Consider the following 22,000-nt stretch of genomic DNA (forward strand, 5'->3'; position numbering starts at 1 on the left):
GAAGCTGGGAATATTGACCACGTCTCTGTATTTCAAATGTGCTACATTGGATGAGGCCAAACAATGTTAGTGGCTTATTGAAGAAATGCACACAAGCATAAGGACTACCCAAGGAACTGTGTGCAATGGAAACCTCTGAGATAGCTGTACACAGGGGGAACTGTTTGATCCAGGTCACAGCAAAAAAGCTTTCCAGCAAGTGTCTGTGTGTGGGGAAGATATAAAAGAGGGACAATGACATAAGAACGGCCGTACTGGGTCAGACCAAAGGTCCATCTAGCCCGGTATCTGTCTACCGACAGTGGCCGATGCCAGGTGCCCCAGAGGGAGTGAACCTAACAGGCAATGATCAAGTGATCTCTCTCCTGCCATCCATCTCCATCCTCTGATGAACAGAGGCTAGGGATACCATTCTTTACCCTTCCTGGCTAATAGCCATTTATGGACTTAGCCACCATGAATTTATCCAGTTCCTTTTTAAACATTGTTATAGTCCCAGCCTTCACAACCTCCTCAGGTAAGGAGTTCCACAAGTTGACTGTGCACTGTGTGAAGACGAACTTCCTTGTATTTGTTTTAAACCTGCTACCTATTAATTTCATGTGGTGACCCCTAGTTCTTATATTATGGGAATAAGTAAATAACTTTTCCTTATCCACTTTCTCCACATCACTCATGATTTTATATACCTCTATCATATCCCCCCTTAGTCTCCTCTTTTCCAAGCTGAAGAGGCCTAGCCTCTTTAATCTTTTCTCGTATGGGACCCTCTCCAAACCCGTAATCATTTTAGTTGCCCTTTTCTGAACCTTTTCTAGTGCTAGAATATCTTTTTTTGAGGTGAGGAGACCACATTTGTACACAGTATTAGAGACGTGGGTGTACCATGGATTTATATAAGGGCAATAAGATATTCTCTGTCTTATTCTCTATCCCCTTTTTAATGATTCCTAGCATCCTGTTCGCTTTTTTGACCGCTTCTGCGCACTGCGTGGACATCTTCAGAGAACTATCCATGATGACTCAGAGATCTTTTTCCTGACTCATTGTAGCTAAATTAGCCCCCATCATATTGTATGTATAGTTGGGGTTATTTTTTCCAATGTGCATTACTGTACATTTATCCACATTAAATTTCATTTGCCATTTTGTTGCCCAATCACTTAGTTTTGTAAGATCTTTTTGAAGTTCTTCACCATCTGCTTTGGTCTTAACTATCTTGAGTAGTTTAATATCATCTGCAAACTTTGCCACCTCACTATTTACCCCTTTCTCCAGTTCATTTATGAATAAATTGAATAGGATTTGTCCTAGGACTGACCCATGGGGAACACCACTAGTTACCCCTCTCCATTCTGAGAATTTACCATTAATTCCTACCCTTTGTTCCCTGTCTTTTAACCAGTTCTCAGTCCATGAAAGGACCTTCCCTTTTATCCCATGACAGCTTAATTTATGTAAGAGCTTTTGGTGAGGGACCTTGTCAAAGGCTTTCTGGAAATCTAAGTACACTATGTCCACTGGATCCCCCTTGTCCTCATGTTTGTTGATCCCTTCAAAGAACTCTAATAGATCAGTAAGACACGTTTTCCCTTTACAGAAACCATGTTGACTATTGCTCAACAGTTTGTTTTTCTATGTGTCTGACAAGCTTATTCTTAACTATTGTTTTGACTAATTTGCCTGGTACCAACATTAGACTTACCGGTCTGTAATTGCCGGGATCACCTCTAGAGCCCTTTTTAAATATTGGCGTTACATTAGCTAACTTCCAGTCATTGGGTACCGAAGCCGATTTAAAGGACAGGTTACAAACCTTAGTTAATAGTCCCACAACTTCACATTTGAGTTCTTTCAGAACTCTTGGGTGAATGCCATCGGGTCCCGGTGACTTGTTAATGTTGAGTTTATCAATTAATTCCAAAACCTCCTCTAGTGACACTTCAATCTGTGACAGTTCCTCAGATTTCTCACCTACAAAAGCCACCTCAGGTTTGGGAATCTCCCTAACATCCTCAGCTGTGAAGACTGAAGCAAAGAATCCCTTTAGTTTCTCCGCAATGACTTTGTCATCTTTAAGCGCTCCTTTTGTATTTTGATTGTCCAGGGGCCCCACTGGTTGTTGAACAGGCTTCCTGCTTCTGATGTACTTAAAAAACATTTTGTTATTACCTTTGGAGTTTTTGGCTAGCCGTTCTTCAAACTCCTCTTTGGCATTTCTTATTACACTCTTGCACTTAAGCTGGCAGTGTTTGTGCTCCTTTCTATTTGCCTCACTAGGATTTGACTTCCACTTTTTAAAGGAAGTCTTTTTATCTCTCACTGCTTCTTTTACATGGTTGTTAAGCCACAGTGGCTCTTTTTTAGTCCTTTTACTGTGTTTCTTAATTTGGGGTATACATTGAAGTTGGGTCTCTATTATGGTGTCTTTAAAAAGGGCCCATGCAACTTGCAGGGATTTCACTTTAGTCACTGTACCTTTTAACTTTTGTTTAACTAACCTCCTCATTTTAGTATAGTTCCCTCTTTTGAAATTAAATGCCACAGTGTTGGGCTGTTGAGGTGTTCTTCCCCCCCATCATAGTATAATTCCCAATTCTGGACCTTAGTGTCCAAATTATGGATACTAGCATGAATTCCCCTAAGCTTAATTACCAGCTTAGATCTGATAGGCTGCCACCAATGAGGACTTAGAGTAGAGCGCCTGATAGACTCTGGTCTCCCCCAAAAACCTTCCCTGGGGGTCCCAAGACCCAAATTCCTTGAGTCTCACAACAAAGGGAAATAAACCATTTCCTTTTCCCCTCCCTTCTCCTTCCCAGCTCCTTCCCGCCCTGGGAACACTAAGAGATCGCCTGATTCAACTTCTTGAATCACCACACCGAGAGGAGTGTTACCTTCCCCCTCCCTTCTTCCCCCTCACCCAGAGGCCATGCAGATTCAAGCTGTGTGAATCTAACACAAAGAGAAAACCTATCCTTCCCTTCTCCCCACCAATTTCCTGGTGAGTACAGACACAATTCCCTTGAACCTTAACTAGGAGAAAAAAATCAAACAGGTCTTAAAAGCAAAACTTTTAATAAAAAGAAAGAAAAAAGTAAAGGTTTATCTCTGCACTTTAGATGGTAAAAAGTTACAGAGTCTTTCAACTTATAAACAATAGAAAGAAACTTTCTCCATCAGAAACACAATTTAAGCTACTTCCTGCAAGTACACATATGTAAATGAAAAAAAAAAAACAAATTAAAAGACTATGACCGCCTTTTCTTACTTACAATTCTGAATAGATAAGAGACTGTAGGAGGGAGATTGGCAGAAACCTGGTTGCACCTCTAGTCCCATCCAGTACGCAGAGAGAACAAAGCCAAACCAAAAACTCACAAACAAAGGCTTCCCTCCCATGAGATTTGAAAGTATCTTGTCTTCTGATGGGTCCTCTGGTCAGGTGTTTGGGGTCCCTGTTTGTTAACCCTTTACAGGTAAGAGAGACATTAACCCTTAACTATCTGTTTATGACACCCCCACAGGGATGTTGAATGCTATTGTATTATGGTCACTATTTCCAAGCAGTTCTGCAACATGAAGGGACCTCACTCTCCCTGCAACGCCACACTTGAGGAACAAAGACTGAACTGTGGAAAGTCATGGTCCCAGGCTTGAAGGATTTTCAGCCTGTGTGTGGGGTTGTGTGTTCAAAAAAAACCAAACAAACCAAAAACACCTGGGAAAGCCAAGGCTACCTGCACCTTAAGAATCTGCCACCCTGTTTATCACTCAGGGTGAGAATTTGCTAGTTTTGTATCCTAACTATCTAATGTGTTAAGCTCAGTGTGTGGCTTTTGTTTATTTATTAAGGCAATCTGCTTTGTTCTGTTTTCTATCCCTTTAATCACTTAAAATCTACCTTTTGTTGTTAAACTTATTTTATTATTAAATCCAGTTTATGTAATTTCTAACGGGGGGGGAGAAGTCATGCACAGCTCTCTTCACATTGAGGGCAGATTTTTATGAGCTTGCACTGTGCAGATTTTTATGAGCTTGCACTGTGCAGATTTTTCTATACAGTACAAGACAGTATTTGGGTTTGTCTCCCAAAAGGGGTGTGCATATGAGTGCTGGGGGAGTTCCCTCACACAGAGCTGACTTCAGTCTGTGGCTGCAGCTGGGTGTGGCCCTGCCTGTGTTTGTGTGCTGCAAGAGGCTGGAGAGCCTAATTCAGCAAAACAAACAGGGGGAACCAGGCTGGTGGAGCAGGAGAGGCTCAGTGAAACCCCAGTACATCAGGTGGCATCCCAGAAGGAAGGTCCAACTCATCACAGTGTTATCATAGATAAGGAGAAACAAGTGGGTTAGGAAGCACTGGCAATAACCAGTGCACAGGGCTGGCTCCAGGCCCCAGCATCCCAAGCAGGTGCTTGGGCAGCAATCTGCAAGGGGCGGCAGTCTGTGTGTTTTTTGCCCCCAAGCAGTCCTGGAATTGCTGCCACGGAAGGTGGTGGCAGTCCATGTGCCCTTAGGGCGGCTCGCGCGTTTCCGCGGTGGCAGCAATGTGGTGGCAGCTTCTATGTTCAGCTGTCCCCTGCAGCGCAGCTTCTGTCTTCCCGCTGAAGAGAGAAGCTGCCTCTGAATTGCCACCGCCGCAGAAATGCGCATGCCGCCATAAGGGCATAGGGACTGCTCTGCTCCCGCCTTGCGTGGCAATTCAGCGCGCTGCTTAGGGTGGCAAAAACAGAAGAGCCGGCCCTGCCAGTGCAATATGAGACACCAGTTGATCACTTAGTGGATGAAAGCTCTGGAGGAGAGGTGGGTTTGGATATATCTGGACACCTGTTCCCAGAAGGGAAAAAATTATCATTATGATTTGCTGTTGCTTCAAACTATATTACTAGGTGGCATATTCGGTGGCAGAGTACTGCGTACCAGTGTGGAGTCAATCATCACATACCAAACTGGTGGATATGCAGTTACATGCCGCCATGCATATCTCTGGCACCCTGCATCTGACTCCACTCCCATGACTTCCAGTTCTGAGCAATATTGCGCCTCCTCATATCAGACGAGAGGTTGCCACTGGCAAGTTACCGGAGAAAGTACATGACAACTCAAGCCTGCTGCTGCACAATGACCTTTTTAAATCACCAGCTGCCCATTTGCTGTCATGTCGCTTTTTTTGGTTTCATCCACCACACCAGGATGTTAGCGTGGAAACAATCTGGCAAGAGGAATGGATCTGCTATAATCCCCAACCAATCCCTTGTCGCTGACCCCACAATTTGCCTGCCTGGTTTTGACCTGCTCTGTCACTAGTGGTCCCTGTTGAACAAGTTTGGGACCAGGCAAGGTCTCTGTGCAGCCAGTCAGTATCACGGAGGCCTTTGTGACAGCCCTTTGTGGAGCTGTGTCACAACACAGATGATGACACATGTTGTCAATGAATGCCTGCTGACTAGGTTCAGCGGTGGCCTAGAAGAACTGCATCATGCCACTGAAGAGGCCATCGCTTGGCTCGATGACTATACACTTGCTAAATAAAATTAGGTTGGATGAATTGTTACAGATACAATGTATGGATCTGTCTTTTGTATCAGATCCTGCCATGGCAGTCTCCATGCTGTCTGAAGGTTTGTTTGATAATCTGTCTCCAGTGGTTTGTGTGCAGCTTTACCAATCAAGAGTAGTTATATTTGGGCTGGATTAAGGCAAAGACAGTGACAGGTAGGAGTAAGATTCCATAGCTTTCTATGTTGATAAAACAGATTTTTGGCAGCTGATTCTTCCAAGGACCTGGAGGTTATAGTAAACCTTGAGGGGTTTTGTTTTGTTCATTTAAGTATATCTGTTACTCCAAGCTTGATTCCTTCCCCCACCATAAACTATAGCAGAGATGAAACATTCATTTTGATATGAAGGTAGTCCTTAAATGTATCTTTGTTAGGATACTGGATTACTGTAGTTAGTCACACTTATCTATGGAATCGTCTCCTTTGTCACAAAGTTGGTTCCACTAAATATAAAGCGTATACGGACAGGTGGTAAGGTCGTCTTCCATGCTTAGCTGAACAGTTGGCTGTTGCGATTGGTGACCATTTGGTCCATCCCTTTGCGACCACAAGGGCTCGATGGGCTGAAAGTCCAACATTGGACCAGACTTGATGCACCCCTGTAATTGGGGGTCTGCCTCTGGGCTGCCTCCATCTCTCAGTTGGTGGAATTTTATCCCAGATGTCACAGGTCACCCAGAGAATGGCATTCACTGGAATGTCTTGTGACATTCTGGCTACATGTCTGAAAAGCGTAAGACATTGGCTGCGGACAAAGGCCCCGTTAGTTTGTAGACTGGAGTGACTGTAAACATCTGCATTACGAATTCATTCCACTTTATGCCCAATATGTGACACTGGCATTTTGTGTGGAAAGCCGCCAGCTTTGCCCAGTCTGAGAGGCATAGTGTTCATGTTTCTCAATTGTAGAGCAGGATACCAGTCAAAGATGGACTGAATTTGGTGGTTGTGGTGAAATGATGATGACTCCATATTAGTTGTAAACGACCCATGTCAGATGCTGGGATGCCAATCTGGTGAAGAACCTCTATATGAAAATTTGGAGGAACTGGTAAGTACAGAACAAAAGCGGGAGACCGCTTCAACAGTTTCATCATTTGGAGATTGGAGTTGCAGGTGGACCTGCTCCTAGGTTTTGCAGCTTTGTCTTTGATCACAAAACACAGCTCTGTGACGGGTTGCTCCCTTTATGGTGCCACCTCAGGTACTGGCATACCACTGAGCCTGACTGTTCTGCAGCCTGGGCCCTCTTTTACCCTGTCTTGCTGAGCTAGGCTCTTAAGCCTCCTCTAGCACACACACAGGCAGGGTCTCACCCTGCTGCAAAAAGACAGACACTAGAGTGACCCAGGTGTCCTGATTTTATAGGGACAGTCCCGATTTTTGGGTCTTTTTCTTATACAGGCTCCTATTACCCTCCCACCCCATCCCAATTTTTCACACTTGCTATCTGGTGACCCTAATAGACACTGAGATCAGCTCTGGGAAGACTCTGCTTAAAGGGTCTTGCCCCAGCACTCAGGTGCCCACCTCCCTTGGAGTGCAGACCCAAAGGAATGTTGTCTTACAGTATGTAGAAAAATCTGCATAGTGTAAGCACATAAATATATGAAGCGAGAGATGCACAGTTTCTTGTCCCCTAGTTAGAAATTACATAAACTGGGTTTAATAATAAACAAAACAAATTGTATTAACTATAAAAGGCAGATTTTAAGTAGTTAAAGAGAGAGCAAACAGAACAAAGCAGATTATTAAGCAAATAAAACAAAACACACCAACAAAGCTTGAGTCACTAAAGAAACAGGTTCCAAAATATAATTTCTCACCCTAAATGTTGAATTCAGGCAGGATGCAGGATTTCTGTAGCTCAGAGTTCTAGTTATTTTCTTACAGACTGGACTCCTGTCTTTCCCTTCAGGTTGGTTTCTTTGTCTCTTCGGGTATTGCCAGCAGTCTTTCTTCTTAGATAGGCAACGGAGGAGAGTCCCTGTAGTGGGTGGTTAATCCTGCTCCTGCCCTGAAGGGCTGTGGCAGGGAAAGCAGCTAAAAGGCAGATTGGGGCGTGGCCCAGCTGTGGCTGTTTCCCCAATTAGGCCGCAGCTTGCCCTTATAAGAGGCTTGGAGCCAGGAGCTCAGGAGTCTTTCTCTGGTTGTAGAGGGAGAAGGGTCTGGCTGCTGGGGAGCTAGATAAGCTGAGCTGCAATAGGGCTGAGGGAAGGCCCAGCGGAGCTCTGGAGCTCTGGCCTGGAAACCGCCAGGTTGTGGCCTAGTATAAGGCCAAATAGGTATTGGAGTTGCAGGGGACAGCCCAGGGGTAGGTAAAGGCAGCAGGTCCAAACCCTTCCTTGCTGGTGATGAGTTGGCTGATGCTGCAGTATGCCCCAGGGTGCATGGGCTAGACCATGACTGGCAGTAGCCTTATACTGAGGTGAGGTGGAGATAGTGGGGGGTTTCCCCAGGGAGACCCTGAGAGAAAGGGGTTACTGCCAAGGGGTAGCACCCTGGATAACAGGGCACCAGAGTCCAGGGAGGGGGCCAAGTGGCAGCAGGACACCGGCCTGCAGAGGGTGCTCCAGAGGCTGGATGAGCTAATTCCCAGAGACAACCAGCAGGAGGCACCGCCGGGTGAGTCCATTAATTGCTACAGTCCCGTTTTCTGTACTCCCCACCCTTCAATAAGATTTACATAAGGTGGGGCTCTTTTGTTTCCTAAACTTGACACGCCCCCCCTCCTTTTAGTGGAAAGTTACAGAAGTCCAAGATAATGTTTAGTATCAGGTAACAAGACCACTTGACCTAGGGCTTGGCTACACTTGAGAGTTACAGTGCTGTAAAGCCACAACCAGCACCGTAACTTACTCCTCGTCCACACTGGCAAGGCACATACAGCGCTGTATCCCCCTGGCTACAGCGCTGGTTGTATGCCACATGGACGAGAGGAATAAAGAGAACAGCGCTGGTGCTGCAGCGCTGGGGTGCCAGTGTAAACAGTGATTAATCTTACTGTGCTGTAACTGACCTCTGGAACCTTCCCATAATGCCTTTAACTAAAGAACTCTCTTTGTTTTGTTGTGAACTCGGGGCTCCCGGAACTGCTTATCTGAAAAACAAACGCAGCTACTGTTTGCTCAAGCAGAGGCAGGCAATGTCCACAGCTAGTGTTTGCTTGAGAAGAGAAACAGCCCGGTGGGGTGTGGGGGGAGGGAGTCCCTCGGAGCAGCTGCTTATCTGGTCTGAAGGCTATTTGCATTTAAGAGTGAATGAGAGAGGGGTGGGGGAAGTGGTCGGAATTTGCAAGGCAGGGAGCTGACACAATGTCGGCTCCAAAAATCCAGTCTCTCTCTCTCTCTCTCCCCTATGCTCCCTGTCACACTCCACCCCCCTCTTTTGAAAAGCACGTTGCAGCCACTTGAATGCTGGGATAGCTGCCCATAATGCACCACTCCCAACACCGCTGCAAATGTGGCCACACTGCAGCGCTTTCCTTACACAGCTGTACGAAGACAGCTTTAACTCCCAACGCTGTACAGCTGCAAGTGTAGCCAAACCCTTAGTAGTGTTAGCTACATCCCAGGAAGGAGAGATTAGTATCTTCACAGTCTTGTTGTTTCTTCCTAATGGTCCATCAGATCTGATGGCCTGTTGTCTGGTGAGTGTTTCCCAAATACACACCCAGTTGTAATAGAAACATAGTCCATATTCCTAACTTTAGATACAGAAATGATACAAGAATACAAATTGGATAATCACATTCAGTAAATCATAACCTTTTCAATGATATCTCGCATGACCTGTCCTGCATAAAACATATCTTAGCTATGTTATGTCCATATCATAAGCATATTTCCATAAAGAATATGGAGTGTAACGTCACAAACTCCTCCTCTATTTGCTGGAGTGCCTAGCAAAACCTGTCAGGGCTCTGTACTAGAAGAATGCTATTTGCATAGTCAAAGGCTGAGAATGAGAACATAAGAATGGCCCTTCTGGGTCAGACCAAGGGTCCATCTAGCCCAGTATCCTGTCTTCCAACAGTGGCCAGTGCCAGGTGCCTCAGAGGGAATAAACAGAACAGATAATCGTCGAGTGATCTGTACCTTGTTGTTCATTCCCAGCTTCTGGCAAACACCTTTCCTACCCATCCTGGCTAATAGCTATTGATGGACCTATCCTCCATGAATTTATCTAGTTCTTTTTTGGCCATCACATCATCTTCTGGCAATGAGTTCCACAGCTTGACTGTGCATTGTGTGAAGAAAATACTTGTATTTGTTTTAAACCTGCTGCCTGTTAATTCCATTTGCTGACTCCTAGTTCTTGTAGCACCTTAGAGACTAACAAATTTATTACAGCATAAGCTTTCGTGGGCTACAGCTCACTCCTTCGGATGCATAGAATGGAAGACATGCCTCCGAAGAAGTGGGCTGTAGCCCATGAAAGCTTATCTTCAAATAAATTTGTTAGTCTCTAAGGTGTCACAAATACTCCTGTTCTTTTTGCGGATACAGACTAACACGGCTGCTACTCTGAAACCTAGTTCTTGTGTTATGAAAAGTAGTAAACAACACTTCCTTATCTACTTTCTCTTTACAGTCATGATTTTAGAGACCTCAATCATATCTCCCCTTAGCTGTCTCTCTTTTCCAAGCTGAAAAGCCCCAGTCTTATTAATCAGTCCTCATATAGAAGCCGTTCTATACGCCTAATAATTTTTGTTGCCCTTTTCTAAGCCTTTTCAAATTCCAATATATCTTTTTTGAGATGGGGTGACCACATCTGCACATAGTATTCAAGATGTGGGCATACCATGGATTTATATAAAGGCAACATGATATTTTCTGTCCTATTATCTATTCCTTTCTTAATTATTCCCAGCAGTCTATTTGCTTTTTTGACTGCCGCTGAACATTGAGTGGATGTTTTCTGAGAGCTATCCACAATGACTCCAAGATCTCTTTCTTGAGTAGTAACAGCTAATTTAGACCCCATCATTTTATATGTATAGTTGGGATTATGCTTTCCAATGTGCATTACTTTGCATTTATCAACATTAAATTTCATCTGCCATTTTGTTATCCAGTTACCCAGTTTTGAGAGATCCTTTTGTAGCTCTTCACAGTCTGCCTGGGTCTTAACTATCTTTATTAATTTTGTATCATCTGCAAATTTTGCCACATCACTGTTTACCCCCTTTTCCAGATCGTTTATGAATAGGTTAAATAGGACTGGTCTGAGAACAGGCCCCTGGGAGACACCACTATTTACCTCTCTCCATTCTGAAAACTGACCATTTATACCTACCCTTTGTTTCCTATCCTACCAGTTACCAATCCATGATAGCACATTCTCTCTTATCCTGTGGCAGCTTACTTCCCGTAAGAGCCTTTGGTGAGGGACTTGTCAAAGGCTTTCTGAAAATCTAAATACACTATATCCGCTGGATCCCCTTGGTCCCCATGCTTGTTGATCCCCTGAAAGAATTCTAGTAGATTGGTGAGGCATGATTTCCCTTTACTAAAACCATGTTGACTCTTCCTCAACAAATTATGTTCATCTATATGTCTGACAATATTGTTCTTTATTATATAGTTTCAACCAGTTTGCCCAGTACTGAAGTCAGGCTTATAGGCCTCTAATTGTCGGGATCAGCTCTAGAGCCCTTTTTAAAAATTAGCATCACATTAGCTACCCTCCAGTCATCTGGTACAGAAGCTGATTTAAATGATAGGTTACAGACTACAGTTAGTAGTTCTGCAATTTCACATTATGGTTCCTTCAGAACTCTTGGGGGAATACCATTTGGTCCTGGTGACTTATTGCTGTTTAATTTATCAATTTGTTCCAAAACCTCCTCGAATAATACCTCACTCTGGAACAGTTCCTCAGATCTGTCACCTAAAAAGTATGGCTCAGATTTGGAATTTCCCTCACATCCTCAGCTGTGAAGACCGATGCAAAGGCCACAATGGCCTTATTGTCTTTGTATGCTCCTTTAGCACCGTGATTGTCCAGTGGCCCCATTGGTTGTTTAGCAGGCTTCCTGCTTCTGATGTACTTAAAATTTTTTTTTTGCTATTACTTTTTGAGTCTTTGGCTAATTGTTCCTCAAATTCTTTTTTGGCCTTCCTGATTGTATTTCTACACTTCATTTGCCAGTGTTTGTTTCTTTCTATTTTCCTCACTGGGATTTAACTTCCACTTTTTAAAGGATGCCTTTTTGCCTCACTACTTTTTTTACTTTGTTGTTTAGCCATGGTGGCTCTTTTTTGGTCCTCTTACTATGTTTTTTAATTTGAGGTATACATTTAAGTTGAGCCTCTATTATGGTGTCTGTAAAAATTTCCATGCTGCTTGCAGAGATTTCACTTTAGGCACTGTACCCTTTAATTCCTGTTTAACTAACTCCCTCATTTTTGTGTAGTTCCCCTTTCTGAAATTAAATGCTGCAGTGTTTGGGCCACTGTGGTGTTTTTCCTGCCACAGGTTATTACATTTTATTATATTATGGTCACTATTACCAAGCAGGCCAGAGAGATCACCACCAATTTTAATGCCTATGGACCTGACTGAATACTGCATTAATGATCTGGATAATGGGAAGGACAGCACCCTCAGCAAATTTGTGGATCACACTAAGCTGGGGGGAGAAATAGGTATGGGGGAGGGTAGGGATAAGGTCCAGAGTGACCTAGACAAATTGGAGGATTGGGCCAAAAGAAATCTGAGGTTCAACAAGGTCAAGTGCAGAGTACTGCACTTAGGATGGAAGAATCCCATACACTGTTACAGGCTGGAGACCATCTGGCTAAGCAGCAGTTCTGCAGAAAAGGACCTGGGGATTACAGTGGATGAGAAGCTGGATATGACTCAACAGTGTGTCCTTGTTGCCAAGAAGGCTACCGACATATTGGGCTGCATTAGTAGGAGCATTGCCAGCAGATCGAGGGGAAGTGATTATTCCCATCTATTCGGCATTGGTGAGGCCACATCTGGAATACTGCATCCAGCTTTGGGCCCCACTCTCCACTACAGAAAGGTTGTGGACAAATTGGAGAGAGTCCAGCAGAGGGCAATGAAAATGATTTGGGGGCTGCGGCACATGACTTATGAGGAGAAGCTGACGGAACTGTGCTTATTTAGTCTGCAGAAGAGAAAAGTGAGCGGGGATTTGATAGCAGCCTTCAGCTATCTGAAGGGGGGTTCCAAAGAGGATGGAGCTCAGCTGTTCTCCATGGTGGCAGATGACAGAACAAGGATCAATGGTCTCAAGTTGCAATGGGGGAGGTTTAGGTTGGATATTAGGAAAAACTATTTCACTAGGAGGTTGGTGAAGCACTGGAATGGGTAGCCTAGGGAGGTGGTTGGTGGCTTCACTGGAGCCAGGGCGGAGACTGTTGCTGTGCCTAGAACTGGGTGAGGTGGGCTGCAGTGAAGGAACTGTGACAATCTCTACTCTAGTTTGGGTAAGTGCTTGCAAGGAAAGGGGCACAGCAGAGAGTCTGAGGCAAAGTGATCTTCTCACTGAATCAGGACCCAGAACTGCTGACATTTGTGGGGCCATCTCCAATCATCAGAGGGGTTGTGCAGCTTGTTGCCTTGGCTGGAGTGATACACAGAACCAACAGAGAGCTGTCTCCAGTTTCAGACATTCAAGCATGCCCACGCGAGCAAGTGTCTGGAACTCGGAAATCCAGAGGGGTGTACACTCCCTGGTGGGGTAAATGGTGGCAGTGTAAATGCTAGTTAGATAAGTTTCATTTATTACTGTATACTATATTTGTTAATTGATTTTCATTCAGCTGATGCATGTGGATTTAAATTAGTTGTGACATTTAATCTTAGTCTGTTATACCCTGTTTCTTTAAGTTTTTAAGTAAAATATGTGAACTCTAATTGAAGTATGTTGGATGTATATTATTTATAATTGGTATTTTTGAATTAGATCCATTCCACGGATGATTATGATTCTTATTGGAATAAATTTCTTCCTGGAGGTTCTCAAGGCACACCACTGAGTGTATATAGGGGCCAGCCAGGTGGAGGCACTACCAATTTTAAATTCCTTTATGAATAAAGGGACTGCAGCAGAGGGGTGGATAGACGATTCCCACCTATCCAACATCACCACTGGGATACTCAAGATTTTCTTTAATATCAACATCATCAGGTGCCCAGGCACACAGGAGAATGTTGCCTGCTCCCAAGTAACCCAAGGAGGAAAGTGTGTGTGTGTGGGGGGGAGGGTTACGCATGATTCTTCTCAGTTTCACTGCTGCCCACCACTTAATAGAAGCTGTGAAACATTTCACCACTGCTCTCCAGTGGTGGGCAGCAGTGAAAATGACAAGAATTGTGTCAGGTTCACTTAAAAGCTGCCAAGGCTTCCAGGGTCTGCAGCTCTGGAGCAATGGTCCCCAGGGCTCCCCAACCAGCTGGTGCGTCAGGCAGGCTGACTCTAGGGGCAGCTGGCTCACCAGTGTGTGGGAGCCATGTAGCATGGGAAGCCAGCTGACTCAGGAGTGTGGAAACCCTGGAGTCCCCTGCCCAGGGCACTCCACATGGTGGGGCAGCTTCAGAACCTGACCCTGAGAGCTTGTCCCACCCAGGTCTTCCAGTTTGCTGCAGAGCTGTACTTCACAGAGGAGTTGTGAGGTGCCTGGATTCTACCCTGCTGGGGCCATAGGAATACCTGGAGAGATGATTTTCATTTCTTGTTCTAAACACCTGTATTCTGTTTGAACAGCACACGGTATCAGTTGCCATATTTTGCCCTAGAAATAGTTTCATTTCAGCCATGGTCTGTATGGGTGAAATGACTCTTGCAAGTATATAGCTCAAATTAGTTGTAAGTGTGCCACAGTGTATAGAATAAATGTAAGTCATAAATCATCATAACGACCGTTGGAAAATACACAAGTACCCCAGAAATTGTAGGCTACTCCATCAGAGTGCCTGAGACAGGTTCAGTGATCAGCATCATGTGGTACATACAGGATGCATAAATCTATAGGGCCGCCTCTACATGCAAAATATTCCTGTAAACTTTGGCTTAATAAATTTGCCTATGATATTGAGCAACTTTCTTCCCAAAAACAATTTTGTTGGTAATTCACGTAAACTTCTATTATTCTTGGAGTGCAGCTTTAACAAAAGCCAGTCTGTCTAAATTTTGCTGCTTTCATATTTTTACTGCAGAAATTACACAAATATTTGGCTTGTCTAACTGTAGCTTGACAATACGGTGTATATTGCTGAAAATGTGTCACTGCATTAGTCTTACAAAAATAAGCTTTCACAGGGATTTTTCCTTGTGCACTGGCCTTTTGCTAGCTCATACTGGGAAGAGAGTTTATGGGTATGAAACTTGTCTAATACAATACCAATTATTTTGGTCTAGTGCCGGTGTCTTAAGAGTATCACACATGACTAATCAATACATACGTCTGAATCTGAATCCTTCTATTGCAGTTGGCCACCTTAGGGCAGTAGCAAGGCTCCACCATCCACAGACTATCGTGCTGTTTGCTGGAATATCTACCTTGTTGTTTCTATAACTTTTTTGATTATGATAAGGTATTGGCCTATTGCTCAACACCCAACCTGGAGGACCAGGGGGCTGCTGTTTGATTGGTCTCTGCACTTTGATTTGTCCGCCATGGGTTGCCCTACCAGGAGTTAAAATCCTGCTGGCATACCTCTTGGATTATCGAAACACCACAAGCCTTCCCACCGACTCAATGTGCAGTCCCCTGGAGAAGGACAGATTGATACATACAGTGATAGATTGCAATATACTGTACTATTAGCATCTGTAGAATCACAGATTGTAAGGCCAATCTGAGCTCCTGCATAATACAGGACATAAAATTTCACCTAGTGATTCCTGCATCCACCCTTATGGTTCAGTTGGAGTACATTTTTAGACCTTCAGTCCTGATGCAAAGACTTCAAATGATGGTGAATCTACCACATCTTTTGGTAAAGTAAATTGATCCAATGGTTAATTAACTCAATGTTTTAAAAAAAATGTCCCTGATTTTTAGTTGGAATATATTTAGTTTCAGATGACCTAGATGGACCTTCAGATGGACTAGAAGACCTCTTCCAGCTCTAATCTTCTGTGATTCTATGATTCAGATGTGTAAAAGCACAGAGTAAGGGCGGGGTACAAGGCACAAGTTTTGGGAAAAATGGTTGACCATATGAAAACTGGGAGGCAAAGGGTATAAAATATGTTCTTCTCTAGGTGAAGGCTTAGGAGCTATATGGCAGGAAAGAAGAGATGAGTGCTGAGATGGGACTTGAAAAGATTCAGGGAACTAACTTGAAAAGAATCAGGGAGCTAAGGACCAGTAGTAGGAGGTTCTGATCATTGATATGGAGTGAAAGATGTCTCTACAGCCCGGTGCTGAGGGTCAGGGACTGAGGCTACAAAGAGTTCTGGTGTTTGCTATTTCACTTCTCTGCATTCCTCAGACTTTTGTCCTGCAATGATCTATTTAAATGGGATGTATACAGCCCAGTTAGACAGCAGATTTAATAGCTCTGCATGTGGATGGAATGTGAAAGAGCTAAGGCACCTGTAGCTGGTTTCAGGAATTAGGTTCTGGTCTGGCAAGGGGAGACAGCTCTCTGGTTTTATAAACTGGATTTGTCAAATCAAAATAGATCCTTGATCTATCCAGTCCAGTGTCCCACCTGCAGCAGCAGGCCATACCTCAGGCTTCAGAGGAAGGCAAAGAGCTTCCCTGATATATTGCATCTAGTCACCTGCACAGTGCTGTATATGAGGAACAAGTGTTAATCAGTGGTGAAATGTTTTTGTTTGTTTGTTTGTTAAAAAAAGAGAAGTGGGCAAACTGACCAAATTTGGAATTTAGTTTAGAAGTGGATAACCAGAGTGTACCCTTAACTGCTGGTTTATACCCTGGAGCATGAAGTCCCACTTTATTTATGGTAGCTGCCAGTACTTCAAGTACAGATATAGGTCATGTAATTATCCTGCCCTTTATGCAATCAAGCAACTATGTCTGACTTATTGAATGCCTTTGAGCAGAGAATTCAGTGAACTGTTGTAATAAATGGACCTACAAATTTACTCTAATTGTGAGCTCAATTGTAAAAGGTATGTGAAAGGTCATAAAATGACACAATAACCTATAACAAATGCTGATGGGGGAAAGGTATGAATGGGAGACAAACTGGATTACTGTAAACAAAAAATCCTGCTGATATGACTCATGGATAGAGGCCCCTACCAAATTCACAGTCCATGTGGTCAATTTCACAGTCATGAGATTAAAAAAATGGTAAATGTCATAATATCAGCTATTTAAATCTGAAATGTCACAGTGTTGTAATTGTAGGGGTCCTGACCCAAAAAAGGAGTTGTGGGGTGGTTGCAAGGTTATTGTAGGGGGGGTTGTGTTACTGTTACCCTTTCTTTGACGTTGCTGGCGGTGGTGCTGCCTTCAGAGCTGGAGAGCAGTGGCTGGTGGCCGGGAGCCCAGCTTTGAAGGCAGAGCTGTTGCCAGCAGCAGTGTAGAAGTAAGAATGGCATGGTATTGCCACCCTTAGTTCTGTGCTGCTGCTGTGGGAGTGCTGCCTTCAGAGCTGGGCACCTGGCCACCAGGCACCACTCTCCAGTCACCCAGCTCTGAAGGCACCACAGAAGTAAGGGTGGCAATACCACGACCTCCATAAAATAACCTTGCAACCCCCTGGGAACTCCCTTTTGGGTCAGGACCCCCATTTGAGAAACGCTGGTCTCCCCTGTGCAATCTATATTGTATAAGGTAAAAGCAAACAAGATCAGATTTCATGGGGGAGACCAAATTTCACGGTTTGTGATGTGTTTTCCATGGCCGTGGATTTGGTAAGGCCCTACTTATGGACTGTGTTGAAATCACGCTTGATAAAAACAGAGGTGGAACTAGAAATTAATGAACCCGAATTGGTGTGTTTGAATATTAAGCCTAATTGGTGGACAAATAATAAAGGGAAGGGCTATTCCACCCATCACTCCCTTTGAGAGGTAAAAATGGAAGAACAGACAGAGGCTACTGGAGTGAGCTTCCCCATCAAGGCTGCCACCCTCGAGTCTCCTGGAACCCACAACCTTCTTTCTCTTAATCTAGAGGGATGTCCTGACCAGATGGGCCAAAGGGAGGATCTCTGATAACATCACCACCTCGACTAGCTACAGCTGAATCCCAAACATCATGTGAGATGAAATGGGATCTGACTTTAACAGCAGCCACAACAACCACAACTCCAGCCTATCTCAACTAGCTTCTTTTCTTTGCCCCAGAAGGACAGTTATTACCACCTATGATACAGTCTCTTAAATGGTCAAACAAGAGTGTGGGTTTTTCCTTCTTAAAAACTCACTCCCGTTTAAGGGAAAGGGAGCAAGTAATGTTGTTAAAATGAAAGCCTTAATACTTTACATTTCAAATGTTTTCATTGTTTTTCCCTCCTTTTCTGTATTTTTATTAAATAGAATAATTTTAATGGTGTGTTTGCCATGGTGCTAAGCAGGCTGAGCTCTCTGTATACCAAACCTTGTTTAATGCCGAACAATAATTGGGTTCTGTTAACACATTTGGCCCACTTATTCCATCTAAACTAATACATCAGGGCTCACTGCATGCTGTGTGAAATAGTGTTTCCTTCCTGACTCTGAGCAGAATCAAGCCCCTACTGAATAACGGAAAGGGAAGCTCAGAAGTTTACAAGAGCCCTAAGAGGTTCTGTTATTGACTGCCAGATACTGCACCTGACTACTGCGACTATGGCAGATGACCCAAGAAACACAGTAGGCTCAGTTTCCTGATTCAGTTGCAGACTCTACCCGATTGATTTATCATTGCCGGAGAATGGCATGCACACAGTTTAGCTCTTCTGTAAAGCAAAATAGTGTCTGTGAGGTTTATTGATGCATCTGATATTTTATTATTTCTCCCATTTCATTCCATTCTTTTGCTCATACAGTGTTTTCTTCTAGGCTAAATACTGGTGGCAGCTGAGTGTTCCTTGCCCAGCCACAGTGAGAAAACACTTGGCAGAAAAATCAGATTTTCCATGGTTAGTAAATCCTGATCTGTTCGATGAACACTCTAGATGTGTGATGGATCCAGTACACATCTGGGTGCACTAGGTGGCAGGCTCTGATCACATGACACCTACTGTGAGCCAGTTACTAGTATGCTGTTTGCATAGGGCATAACAGCGGGCAGAGAGCCTATCTCCCCTGATGCACCAAAAACAAGAGCCAGAGAGATTTATATCCAAAGATGGTATGCAAGTAATTATCAAATGTAAAACAGACTTCAGCACAGTGTGCGGATGAATGAGAGAATTACATTGAAAAAGAGGAATGGGAGGGTTTCTATCAGAATGTCTATGGGATATGTGCTCAACTACGGAAAGAATGAGAATATAAACTACTTAGCACTTCTTCCTTTGTCCCTTATACGGCCAATACATGTAACACTGAATTAGCTGTGAACTCTTGAACAGACAGGGGTTCACATTCAGTCTCATATCCCAGAGCTGTCCTGCAATACAAAGCTTCTCATTCTTATTTGGAAGCTCTGTTTAAGCATAACAAACTGCATGTGTGTGCATCCAAACAGCATGCCTGTCTGTGGGGATAGCAACGCAGGATCTTCAGCTCTAAAAACCTAGACTGCTACAGCCTGAGCTAAGGAAGAATTCTGCTAACTGTAAGTAGCAGACGATTACAGTTGCTAGGGGATAGCCATTAGCAGGAGACATCCAACAATACCTAGCTTTTTTGATCAGTAGATCTCAAAGTGCTTTACAAAAGAGGCAATTGTCCTTCTCTCCATTTACAGAGGGGGAAACTGAGGCACAGAGGTGAAGCAACTTGCCCAAAGTCACTCAGAAAACCAGTGGTAGAGCAGGGAATAAATCAGAGGTATCTTGAGTCTTAGTCCAGTGCTCTAGCCGCTAGGTCTCACACATTAAGACTAATGTATAGAACAGGGAATTCTAACTGGCATGCCATCTTACAGAGAAGTGATCTATTATTGAATGCTTCAGGTTTGCTTTTGTGGTGCAATGAAAACCATTGCTGGCTATACAGAAGCTTTCTGCTAAAAGAGTGGGGACTTCCAATAGAACAAAAATCAGAGACTTTTGTGGGACTTCAGTGGGAGCGGGATTGAGCACATATCTTGCAAGATGTTCCATGATGGTTAATGGCAATGGGTATGTTTAGACTGCAATCACTGGGTGTGGCTGCTGCATGACCCAACAAATCCTAGCTAGCTCAGGTACTGGCACAATAAAGTTGCTTTCAGCGTGAGCTAGCCCTGCAAGTAATTTACTCAGAGTTCTGGGAGGGCTTGTATAGCTCACGTTCAAGCTCAGTTTTCCTGTCTTTTGTAATGTATCCTGTTCATAGTTACCTAATTATCATACTGGATGCAACATACTGGAGCATCTGGATCCAGGATTTTGGGGTGTTTGGATCTGGGTTTGAATCCAGATCCAACCTTGAAATAATGAACAGAACTAAAAGCCTGGATCTAACCTCTCCCTGTACTTTAGTCAGAGTCATAACTTTATGTGAACTTCACTTCTAGAGAAGAAACAGTTCTCTAATAAGCAAGTAGTAGTTGTTTTTTTAAATCAGCAGGTGCAGGCTAATCCTGACACATGTGGTTCTGCCATGTGTTTATTTGAAGATCCCACATCTAAAAAATGCAACTTTTCTTTTTATTCATTGCCAGTGTTGCACTATGTTTCCTGTTTCATGTATGTTTAAGTGCAAATCAGCTCTTTCCAGCCTGTAGCTGCTGTTCCTACTGATTCAGTGGTCTTGGAACATGGAAGTAATTTTGTCTGTACCAGTCACCATTTGATCCCTCAACCCACATCATTTGCTGCATGTGCCACTGAAATCACATCCATTGTTTAATTTTTTCAGCGATAAAAATATTGAGCTGAAGTATCATTTATTCCTTGAAAACCTGCTTTTCCAAAACCTATGTTTGATGTTGCATGCTTGGGCTGACAAATAAAACCACAGGTAGAGAAAATAAAGTTACAGACACTTTGCCAGGTGAGCAGCTAACATTGGAAGGGGGTGGGGGGGAACAGCTATCCTCTTCGCTGCCTCCATCTTTCTTGACTTGTAGAAGACAGATGGCAATCTGAAATTGAGCAGGGGCTAGGCAAGGTTCATAGAATGGGTGGTTCTCCATTATTACTTGCTGAGTGTAAAGAGGCCATAAACTCAGTGGATTTCAACTTCTCTGGATGATGTAGAGCCAGCTGGAGAACTGTTTGCACTCCTGATTGTTCTCAGCTAATGCAAAGGCCTCTGGGGGCTATTGCAGCTAGCTGTAAGATAGAGCAGCTTCATGGCTCCTCTAAAATATATCGGGGGTCTGGCAGGCCCATGGGCTGCCCCAGAATATGGGGAGGTGCAAAGTGTAGTTCAGACAGTCAGAGACAGAATGTTTTCCAGTTCATCCAGTTTTGGCCAGGTGGGCTCAATTTTGGCCATATGGACTAAAATTTGCATAACATTTGTGTAAGATTCCAAAGTAAATGCCCTCCTCTGTAATCCAGTGGAATCCATCAATTTTATCCCACATGTTTCTGAATGTGACATCAATGTTATCTCTGCAGTTTCCTCCTTGCGTCAACAATTTTCTATTAATACACCTCTTCTCCCTCCACCCCAGTCCATTCATTCTTCTTATCACTTCCCTTGGTTGATCAATTTTGCCACTTCCCCCAATCAGTTGATTTGACCTCTCTCCTCAGCTGTTCACTCTCCCTTCCTCCAGTACTTTAGCAGTCTACTTTTCCTGTTTATGATCTGCTGCTGAAGAGGAGTCTCTTAACTCTTCCCAGCAGGAAGGACTGAAAAAGCACTGCCAGGGTCTAGAAAGGTGTTCCAGGCATAGGGGTGGAATATATAAAGCCAGTAAAAAGTATGTGAGTGAATCACATTGCCACCTATTGGTTGGCCCACAGTGGGTGAAAATGTGCCCTAGTACAGCAAATAGCCTTTGAAACCTATGTGGGAGCTGATGGGGGGGCTGTACATTCTAGCCTGAGATTTGCAAGGGTGTGTGTGTGTGTGAGATTTTATTTCAGAGGATTCCATTTAAAAAAAGAAAAGGGCAGAGAGGTAGGAGTGTGAGAGAGACCTGAGCAGCTTGGGCCGACGTTTGCCCGTAAAGAGGGAAATAGGCTAGAAAAAGAATCCAGCTATGTTTATAATGTATCTTGCTCCATCAGTTCAGGAGCAATCTGACACCCTAGGTGAAACCTGAGCTGGTAGCTGACTACAACAGGTGTATTCCCCCCGTTGTTAATGCTTAATTATTTCCAATGGCAGTTCCACCAGTTGCCATGCAGCTTCCACTGGAATCTGCTGGGTCTGGAGCTCGCTCAGC

This window comes from Gopherus evgoodei, chromosome 3 (genome assembly GCF_007399415.2).
Source record: "Gopherus evgoodei ecotype Sinaloan lineage chromosome 3, rGopEvg1_v1.p, whole genome shotgun sequence".
NCBI lineage: Eukaryota > Metazoa > Chordata > Testudines > Testudinidae > Gopherus > Gopherus evgoodei.